This window comes from Polistes canadensis, unplaced genomic scaffold, assembly GCF_001313835.1.
Source record: "Polistes canadensis isolate GaletaPanama2010 unplaced genomic scaffold, ASM131383v1 scaffold_38, whole genome shotgun sequence".
NCBI lineage: Eukaryota > Metazoa > Arthropoda > Insecta > Hymenoptera > Vespidae > Polistes > Polistes canadensis.
In genome coordinates this window covers 409,886-421,295 of record NW_014569585.1, presented here as the reverse complement: position 1 = coordinate 421,295, position 11,410 = coordinate 409,886, and positions in this window count along the sequence as shown.

Genomic DNA, 11,410 nt, shown 5'->3' with positions numbered 1-11,410 from the left:
CTTATTTTTTGATTACCGTTCAACAAAAACGTTGACAGTTTAAAGCCCATTAATTAGCCTTGCCGATAAGCAATACATTAAAATCAGTATATTCATTTTGATGATTTAAATATGATAAGTAAAAAGATAAAATCATTGAGTAAAAATTTCCAAAGATATTTTTATCCGATCTTAAAAAGAAAAAAAGAAAGGAAAAACATTTTTTCAACCTCATATCTAAATATCGAAGATAAAAAAGAAGAAGATTATTCTTAAACTGTAAGAAAAAGAGTAAAAAAAAGCGAAGAAGTTTCTCTAAGAAGTTTCTCTTCTGAACAAAAGTATAAGGGAACCGTTTATCGCGTGAATAACGAAATTCGGAATCGTGAATCTCCGTCTTCGGGGTAATAAATCGCAATCGCCAGTTCGATTTCTTCGAAATAGAAGAAAAATAATAAGAAGAAGAAGATGAAGAAGAAAAAGAAGATGGATAATAATAATAATAATAATCATAATAATAACAAGAAGAAGGTGGAACGCATACTTGCAAGGACTATGAGCGCACGCGTTCGGCCTATTAATTAGATCGTCTAATAAATCGCCAGTAAGCGGACGGCAAAGTATAAGCGCCGTTAGGCTCTTTCTCGTCGTCCTTCGGTTTCTCTCCATCTCATCCTCCTCCACCTCCTCCTCCTCCTCCTTTTCCTCCACGTCGTCGTTGTCGTCGTTGTCGTAGTTGAAAGAAAAAGAATCGGAAGACGAACAAGAAGAAGAAGAAGAAGAATAATAATAAGAAGAAGAATAAGGAGGAAGGTGGATGAAGAAGAAGGTGGAGGTGGAGGTGGAGGTGAAGGATAAGAAAGAGAGAAGAATTGTAGGTTCCTTTTCTCCTGGTGGACCAGCGCAAGATGAGAATCACGCGTCTAGGTTGGCCCCTTGGAAGGCCAAGCCAGCCCAAACCGGGTGAGAGAAGTTGCTCGGTGTTCCCCTTCCTTTTCTTTTTCCTCCTCCTCCTCCTCCTCCTCCCCCTCCTCCTACTCTTCTTCTTCTTCTTCTTCTTCTTCCTTCATCTCGTTCACCAACATCTCGAGTATCTCACTCACTCACTCACTCTCTTTCTCTAACGTCGCATTTTTATTTTGTCTGTGCTGTGTACGGTGCTCTCTCTAAGGGCGAAAATGGTTCATGGCCGTTTCCAACCGCCGATTTCGTCGCGGATCCTACGAGGAGGTTAAACCTCATCCTCATTCGCCTCTTCCTCCTCCTACTCTTATTCCTTCTTCTCTTTCTTATCCTCTTCTTCTTCTTCTTCTTCTTCTTCTGTTGGTGATCCTGCTGTTGCTGCTGTTGCTACTCTCGTACTCTTCCTTTTCCTTCGTTTTTTTTCTTTTGGTCTCTCTCTATCTTTCTTTCTTTCTTTCTTTCTTCTTGTTTCCGATAAACACACGCGTTTGTAGAAAACCCGAGAAGTTTACACCCGCTACGAACCCGTAGCCCGCGAATATTCGTATATTTGCTATCATATTACGCGATATTTGCATACACAGCTCGTTCGAATAACGTCAGGTTTAACGTTTATTTTTCCTTCTTTCCTTATTCCCTTCATTTATTTTATTTACTTATACATTTTTATTTATCAACGGATAAAATCCTAAGAGTTAGAACATTTCCCTTGTGAAGGAGGAACATTGTCAAGAGTCCGCCAATGTTGCAGTTATAATGACCAGTTAAATGTCTATTCCTTTTTTTCAACGCTTTTGCTCAATAAAAATCTACACTTTATTGACAAATAAAATCTAACTTTCGATTATTACGAATTAAATCTCGATACCCCCTGTTTTTCTTTTTTCTTTTCTCTCGCGAATCTTATCATCGTATTTCATTAATTCATTCGTTTATTATTATTATTATTGTTATCATTAACGTTAATGTGGATGCACATCTTTCATACGTAACATTTCCTTCACATCTCCATTATCTTGCAGTTTAATACGAATGAAAATTTTCTATCCATTTTGATTCCGATTGTTAAATATTATTGCTTAATTTGTCTATTATTCATAAAAATAATCAAATTTGTTATTATCGTTAACATGCATATATAATATAATTTTAACGTTGATACAATTTCTCTCTTGTTTTATAAAACCTTCCTCATCTACCCTCGTCAATTCTCGTTTAGTTCAATTCCATGTTCCAACCCTATTTCTTCAGATTCTCTACCCCGGTATCGATTAACGTGTTTACTCGATTGAGACGCGCAAAAACGCGCGAACGAAGATCCACAAATGACTTTCGACGAAGATCTGCGAGAGAACGAAAGACAAAGGAGACTTTGTGCTCCGTTGATGAGGCTCTACGATCTCTCCTTGCGTTTCCTTTTTTTTCTTTCCTTTTCTTCGTCCTTTTTCCTTTCTTTTTTTATTTTCTTTTTTTTTTTGTTTTTATTCTTCTTCTTCTCTTCATCCACCTTATTTTATCTCTTTCTTTCCTCCAAGATATCGATGTAAAAAGAAAAAATATTAAAAAATGAGAAAGAGAAAGAGAGTGAGAGGGGGAGTGGAAGAGAGAGAGAGTAAGAGAGAGTGAGAGAGTAAGAGTGAGAGAGAGAGAGAGAGACGCAAATGGGAGACGATGAGACGCTATTGTAGAGATCGCAAATTGGTATGTTGATTACTGTACCGGGAAAAAGAATAAAAGATGAACGCGCTTGTTTCAAAGTCTCTCCTTTTTCTTCGAGCCAAAACGAGAGAGAGAGAGAGAGAAAGAGAGAGGGAGAGAGAAGAAAGCTCGTTGTTAGAAATCTCCTATTTTTTCCTCCTCTTCCTTATTATTTCTTTTTCTTTTTTTTTTTCGTTTCTACTTTCCTTCCCGATGTTTTCTGATAATACCCTCCCTTCTCGTTCCCTGCACTTTTTTTGTCTTCTACTTCTTATTTTCATTTCTGTGGCGCATCTTAATTATAGCAACGACAAAGTATTCGAGCTTACGAAAAATCAAAATCGCAAATTTCTATCGGCCATTTTTTATTTCAATCGACAATGTCATTTAAGAAGACGTTTGTTGCCACGTGGGTCATTCGTGGCCGACGTTTGTTATTTCAATGGAAAAAAGTGGATCATTAATGGCCAATGGGAATCATTCGTGTACCACGTGGATTATTTCTGATCGTAGTTTATTTTTTTCTTCTTTTTTTTGTCGATAGAAGAAGGAAGAGAGGGACTACGTGAATCATTTAAAAAATATGTAAAACTTAGGTGGCAGAGAACGCGTTAAATTTTGGTTATTTTTGTCGATCAAATTGAAATGATTTTTTGTTGTGTTTTTTTTTTTTCTATTAATCTAAACGATATTTTTAATTTTATGTTTTTTTTGTTTTTTTTTTTCTCGAAAAGGATTCGATTGAGATCTTTCTCGAACGAGGTAGTAAGAATTTTGTGATGATTGTGTAAGTGCAACAACGATGACGATACCTTGGAATTAAGATATCGTATATACCATACACACTCGTTTCAACCCTAAATGGATTTTTCGATCGTGTATCGTGTTTCTGTACGAAAGGCTTCGTTTAAATTCGACAGTTAGTTTAATTTCGTCGATTCGAATAATTGCTTCAAACGAATGAAACGCGTATCCAAAGATCCACTGAAACCTGTATTAATCGAATTTTCGAACATTTTAACGTTTAATAATTAATTCACAGATTTATTTTCTGTTTTTCTTTTTTTCTTTTTTCTTTTCCTAAGTCGTTCGAATGAAACGAATTGGGTTGACCGATCGATTAAGAAAATTCGATTGTTGGATCTAATTTATGCTCTTTAACGAACGAAACTGAACGTTCGTAATAGCCGAATTCTTTTTAAGATTGAAAGTAAAAAGGAAAAAAAAATGTGAAATAAATTTAGAGAGAAAGAAAGAGTGAGAGAGAGAGAGAGAGAGAGAGAAAGAAAGAAAGATGGATAGGGAGTTAGTGAAGAGGGGAAGAAGAAGAAGAAGAAGAAGGTGGGGTGTGGGGGGAAGGGGGAGGGCCCCCTCTCGATTAAAAATACAACATCGGTTAGGAAGAATGTAAAATACGAAATAAAGGAAGGAAGAACCAAAGCGCGTTCTAGCGCACCTTCAAAAACGGGTATCACCGGCCCCGCGTATGCATGTGCTTGCATTAGTGTGCGTGTGTGCATGCGTGCGTGTGGGAGTGTAGTTGGTGTGTGAGAGTGCGCGTTGGAGAGCACGAGATCGATCAACGACGACGAAAGAATAAGAAGGAATCGGGGAAGATAAAAGAAATACTAGGTGTACGCTTGATGAGCGATCGTTATCACGATGAAAGTGCAGTTTCGAATCGATCAACTGCAGCCGATTCACCGTCGCTTCTTTTATTAAGCTGCCAATTTTGCGGCGCCTTCTATGTCTCTCTCTTTCTTTCTCTCTCTCTTTTTTTCTTTCTTTATTTTTCTCTCTTTTATTTTTTTCTTATTAAAGAGACTAGAAATATTTTTTATCTAAAAGGATTCGTCGAATTTAAATGCTTGTAAAAATAAAATAATATGTAAACAAAAAATTGGATATACAACATAATCATTCTCTTAGGATTAATTCGTTTTAATATTAAAATCAGATTGTGGTGACTTCGAATATCGAGGATGCATTTAATTAATATTCTGAGTTGTTGGATAAATTATCTTTCGATTTTATCTATAGTATAATGATGCTATGGATTTAAATACTCGTTGAGTGAATGAAATAATAATTAATGAAATAACAAAATGGTAGACGAACTTGATTTAGGAATGCAGCTGACTGTCATTTTGTATCGCTAGATAAATGATTTTATAATATAAAAAAAAACCTTTTAAAGGCATTTCAAACAAACGAAATAATAAAAAAGAAAATACTTGACTCAAGGTTGCATCTAAAAATTATCCTTGAGTTCTCATTTATATATAAATTGCTTAGATAATTATTTTTATATTTAAAAAAATTCTATAAATTCGAAGAGCCATTTTAAATACAAAAAAATCTAAAAAGATTTGCCGATAATTTTGACTCGATGGTGCATTTAAAAATCACCCTTGAGTACCCATTTATAAATTGTTCCGATAATCAATTTTATCTAAAAAAAAAAAAAAGAAAAAATCCTTAAATTTTAAAGTCATCCCGAACACGTAAAACCTACAAAATTTCTTGATAACTTTGACTCGGAGGGTGCATCTAAAAATCGCCCTTGAGTTTCCATTTATAAATTGTTCCGATAATCAATTCTCCACACTGAGAGGCATCTCAAATAAACAAACAAAATATAATAATAATAGTAGTAATAATAATAATAATAAAAAACAATACATTCCTAATATAGACGAAAATTACGAATGAATAATTCCGAATAGAAATATAATAAGTTAGCAATGTTCGTCTCGTAAGAGGGTGGTTGCATCTAGAAGTCGCAATCGAGTTGTCATCTTAAATTGCTCGATAAACGGTTCACCCCCCCCCACTCCACCCACACGTCTCTCTCTCTCTCTCTCTCGTTTTCACCCTCGCATCGTTCTTTCGGATTTCCGTTTCACCGTCATTTATTTCAAGACGATCGATGCGCCCCGAAGAAATTCTTTCTGCAGCTACGACGACTGGTTAGCTCCGTTCGAGCTTATCCCGAATAGTTTTCAACGAGAAGGAAGAAGTAATAGAAGAAGAAGAAGAAGAAGAAGAAGAAGAAGAAGAAGAAAAAGGAGGAGGAGGAGGAGGAGGAAGGGTGTACGAAGGGGTGGACAAGAGTGGGGGATTTCAATTTCTCGGTTCCATCAATCTCCAGAGTAGTCCCGGTAGCCAAGTGGAAAACGAACTCGATGACTTCCCCGTGTGACTCGGGGGATGAATTCGAGTCTCCTTCGAGTCGAGCGGCTTTATGATCGACGAACGACCTTAAATTCTCCTCGGAATTCGCGGATATACGTATCGTCGTCTAATCTTTTTTTCTTTTTTCCTTTTTCTTCTTTTTCTTTTTCTTCTTCTTCCACTTCTCTTCCTTTTTCTTTTTCATTTTTCCATTTACTTCTTTTTTCTTCTCTACTTATTCGATACGACAAGCGGATTTGATACTTTAACGATTTTATTTTCAACATGGCGACAGTATGTTGAGCGATAATTGATTACTCAAAATCGATAGAAAAAATATAATATATATTTTATGATCGATTTATATAAAAATTTATATATTCTTTTTGAGAGGGAGATATGTTTTGAATTAAATCATTTTAGTCTGTTTTACGTGGATATAATAATTGAAGATAAATGTGAATGCGTTTTTGGGTAAAAGTATTTTGTTTTAAATGAAACGCGAACGACGAGTAAGGGAAAATATTGTGACGATTACTCCGATTATAAATTGTAATAGGATTGTCGTTTATAAATTGTTCAAATTATTAATTAAACCTTCGAGATAAAAAAAACAATTGCCCTTGATCGTGACTCGGTGTTTATTCAAAAATAGAATAAAAATATTAATATTCTATTAATTAGAAAACGAAAAAAACAAATACAATTAAAATGAATAGGAAAATTCGAGTAAAATATTTTGAAATAAAGGAAGAATAAAAAACTGAAATAAATCAGATTGAATCTTTCGGAGACAATCCGATAGAATGTTATTTGTTTTTCTTTTATCAAAATTATTTCAGATACGAGAAATTGTGCTTTATTCTCGTGAAAAGTCTTGTCATTTTTATTTTTTCGAGATATTTCCTGCTGCGGAACTCGTAATTCGAGTTAATGAGAGTATAATTTTAGTAGTGCGTGGTCTCGACCGTTCGTTTAAAAGACGACGATGCTCCGCCGTTCAATGTTCTTTGCATCTTCATGTTCTCCCTTCCTTCCTCTCTCTCTTTTACTATTGCTCTCTGTACCGTATCCGGTCTTTCTTTCCGGCAATTACTCCCAGAGTCGTTGCCAGACTTATTATTGTCGCTAACCGATCGAGAAGTAAAATTGAGAAGAGTGAAACAGATAGAAAAAGAAGAAGAAGAGAAAGAAAAAGAGGGGTAGACACGTAGCAGGGTGGGGGTGGGGGTAAGAGTAAGAAGGGGGGGAAAATGTATGTAATAAATCGGACAAAAAAATTCCGTACAATAATTAAAGAACGTTAATGAATTTTCACTATTACGCAATGTAAAATTTGATCGTAGAAAGTAACCGAAATTCGTTCAACGTCGAAGCTTTATCAAACAAAATTTCCGTTTTAATTCTACCGACTAAGAGTTAATTACGCGAGTTTAATGAACGTTCGCGTTCTACGACTTCTTTTTCAAGAACATCGGTCCAACGAAGGATTTCTTTAGAATCATATTACCATCTTTTCGCCATCCTGGAATATTCAATTTATATTCCGTTTGCGTAAATGCGCTTCTCCTTTCAACCTTCTTTTCCTTTTACTTTTTCTTCGCTTTTTTATTTTCTTTTTCTTTTTTCTGCTTATAAGTATTCCTTTTCTCTCTCTCTCTCTCTCTCTCTTACTCTTTCTTCTCTTAGCGCGATATCTTTTTAATATTTTTTATTTTTATTTTCTCGCTTTTCTTTTAATATAAGAAAAGAATCCGAAACGTTTCTCGAGCATCTTACCCGTTCGCGAATACGTGCGTTAATAATCTTTTATTGCGTTGACTGTTCGAGCTCCTGAGCGAGTTGACGATTTTAATAAAAAAATCTTTTAACGAGTTCGCACCTGGAATTTGAGTTTTTTTCTTTTTCGTTTCCTATTAAAAGTCCTCATCCCACTTGGTGAATTAAACAAAATATATATATATATATAGAATCTGAGAATATTTTCGTTTAAAATCAGTTCGAAAACCTGATTATCTTTGCTGAAAGTCATAAACATCTGATTATGGTTTCCTCCATTTAAACTATTCCTCCGATTATTGTTAATTCGCGTTTATTAGATTAGAATTAAAATGAAGAAACGTATTAAAGATTATATTTTAGTATGAGATATTCTCGCGGTATCTTTCGTATGACCAAATTTGATAAGCTCAACCAATTGAAATACAATTATGAAAGACGTTGCCGATCATTAAATGGTACACACCAAAAGGAGTCCAGCAATGAGTTCACCGTCGACCGCACAGGAAGGATTCTATCACCGTTGATTTAGGTTCATTACGATTGATATTAATAATTTCGCTAATTGTCCGTTTGCCGAATTAATTGGTCCTCCTCGTCTGGGAACCACGAATGCCAAACATAGCCAAGTATTTACGATTCTATTGAAATGTATTTTCGAATCTGAAACAATGAGACATTTAAAAAAAAAAAGAAAAAAAGGAACAGAAAAAGAAAACTGAAACACAAGATTGGAGCTCGACCAACGTATTTTTGATGTCGAATCTAAGAAATTCTGATGACTCAAGAAGCCAGACCGGAGGTCATAAATTCTTGACAAGTACACTTCGCAGAGGTTGTTCAATCAAAGTTTTTAGGCGTAAGATCGGCACCCGGGGTATTTTCTAAGCGTCAGGTTGAGCGACACTGTTTAACAATGTCTGATTTACGTGGCACGAACACTAAACACACAATCGTGTGGCGGCCCTACCACTCGGGACGGAACTTTAGGCAACTCGACAGTGCATCGTAGTGTTGGTTGGTTGGATGCAGCAGCTAAAGGTGGTCCTGGATTGGTCGACTAGAGCGGAAATCGATGGAATGCAGTTCTTCGGGCTACGCTAAAGAAAGGGGGACCAGGGGAAAGGAGATCGGAAGAGAGAGAGAGAGAGAAAGAGAGAGAGAAAGAAAGAAAGAAAGAAAGAATAAGAAAAAGAAAGAGAAAAAGAATGAAGCTGGCTGGTAACCTGGCGCGATCAGCGCCCCGATAAAACACGTTGCCGAGGTGCTTACAATCGACCAGTCGATACGCGATACCTTCTCCCACAAAAATGAATCATAACCTATCTCACTCTCTCTCTCGTTCTCTAGTCTATCGATCGGTCCTTAATTAGGGACAGGTGCAAAACGAATGATCCTCACCTTGGGCTAATGAATTCGTATTAAATCCCACAAACTCGGTCGGATTCTTCTTCTATTCTCTTACAAACAACAGAACGTGAACGTAAACAATTTTAACTTGGTTGATTTTTTTTTACGATTACTAAATTGGACACCAAAGAAACATTAGAAATCTTCGATACCAATGAAAGTAATAGAAATTTTCTTGTAAAACTTCATTCAAACAAAGTTTATTCAGTAACTTATCGTCGAGTCAAACTCGTGTTCAATGTCATAACGTTCTAAACCTTCGATTAATACTTTCATCAAGCCAACTACGAATTTCCAAGTCAAGACTTCGTCGTCGTCGTCGTCGTCGTCGTATCGAGAGTGATCAACCGTTGACCTTGAAATTGTCCGAATAAAAAGTAACCTCTAGTAAGACGTCTCTCTTTCTTTCTCTTTCTCTCTCTCTCTCTCTCTCTCTCTCTCTCTCTCTCTCTCTCTCTCAAAACATTATCAATCCAAGACGAGAAGACGAGTATAATTCTAATCTGGACATTGAGTTATCATCGATGCGATGAACAAAAACAAAAAAAAGCTGTGACTTGGGGTGTTACATGTGAGATGGTTAACGTGATAGGGATCAAGAGTCTTGAATAAAGAGAATAAGAATAAGAATAAGAATAAAAATAAGAATAAGAAGAAGAAAAAGGAAGAGAAAGAGGAGGGTACGGATGGTTTCCCGATGGGACGAGTGCCGGGAGGGGACGGGAGGGGACGGGAAGGGGGTAGGTGGTAGGATGTAGGGTGGCAGGGGGAGGAGATTCGCGTCCACGACCATAGACTACGGCACTGGGCCGTGAAGGAGAGATACACTTTTTGTGGGTTTCTAGGCCGCTAAGAAGCGAATGAATGAACACGGCTCTTCGTAATCCATTCATGCTTCAAGAGGGTACACCCTTCTCCTCCTACTCCTCCTTGCTCATTCTCCTCTTCCTCCTCCTCCTCTTTTGCGCTTCTCTTTCTCTTTCTTCTTCCGTCTTCTCGAAGGAGACGGAAGAGAGAAGGAATGGGTCGGAAAGGAGTAAAGGAGAGAAAGAAAGAGAGAGAGAGAGAGAGAGAGATGGTGAGAGAGCGCTAGAGACCCCTCATCTCGACGGGATCCTTCCATGTAACTCGCGCTGTTATATTTTGTTTGTCTGCTTCCGAGGAACCCTCCGGATCCTTCTGTCTCTCTCTCTTACTCTCTTACTCTCTTTCTCACTTTCTCACTTACTTCGTCTCTCTTTTCTCATCCTTCGTACCCTTTCCCCCCCACCGACCCACCTCCCCACCTCCCCTTCGCCCCCTATCCCCCCCTAAGTTCCTCCTCCCTCTTTCCTTTTCTCCCTCGTGTTAGACCTCACTTAGAGCCCGGGATCTGGGTCAGATTATATGTATACAACTTGTTGAGGCATCGGGCCATCGAGTATATCTGGAGTACCCTGGCGCCTTCATTCCATAGCTTCCTCGGGTTCTTCTTCTTCTTCTTCTTCTTCTACTTCTTCTTCCTCTTCCTCTTCCTCTTCCTCTTTTTCTCTTTCTCTTGCTCACCAGTCTCTTCTTTCTCACTTCTTTGATACTACGCTTTTTTGCTTCAGAGATTTGCAAATTGAGTTACGGTCGTGGATGATACTCTCTTTTGGATCCTTTATTTTCCTATTGGTTTAGATCTTTATTTTTGTTTCTTTTTTCTTTTTCTTTGTTTTCTTTTATTTTCTTTCATGTTTATTATTGATATATGTGTCCATAATTATGAAAGTGGACTAAGTCATATATCTCTTGTTTTGAGATATTTAAAGGATTACATTTGTACACTAAGTGAATTCTATATAATATTGAAATAACAAACACTATCTAATGGATCATTTTTGATAATATCGTGGAAATTACATTGAATTAATTTAGTTTAAAATAGTGTGGTGTTTGAAATAACTGATAAACTCATTTTTTTTAAATTTTGACTTAGACCACTTTCATCATGGCACACATATGTGGGTTTGGATATTAGGAAACTTTATATTAATTATGTTTTTGACTTTGCTCATTTGAATAAGAAATTTGTAAATTGAGTTTTGATCGTGGACGATACTCTGTCCTTCTGTTTTGTCTTTATTTTTCTTTTCTATTTTTTTTTTTTCATTTTTCGTGTTTACTATGGATATCTGGGTATAGATACTGGGACACTTTGTTTTAATTAAGTTTTTTTCTAATTACTATAAAGTGTAATGAGAATTTGAAATTTATGGAAGATGATAGGATGGAATTTATCGGTGGAAATAGAAATGATATTCCCTAGGTATAGTTAGTATGAGAATGGTATATCTCCATGAAATCGTAGACTCCGTAGTTGTATGCATCCTTTGGGAATATCTTAAGCAAGATGATTAACGCGATGTAATCTCATTAGAGAGGA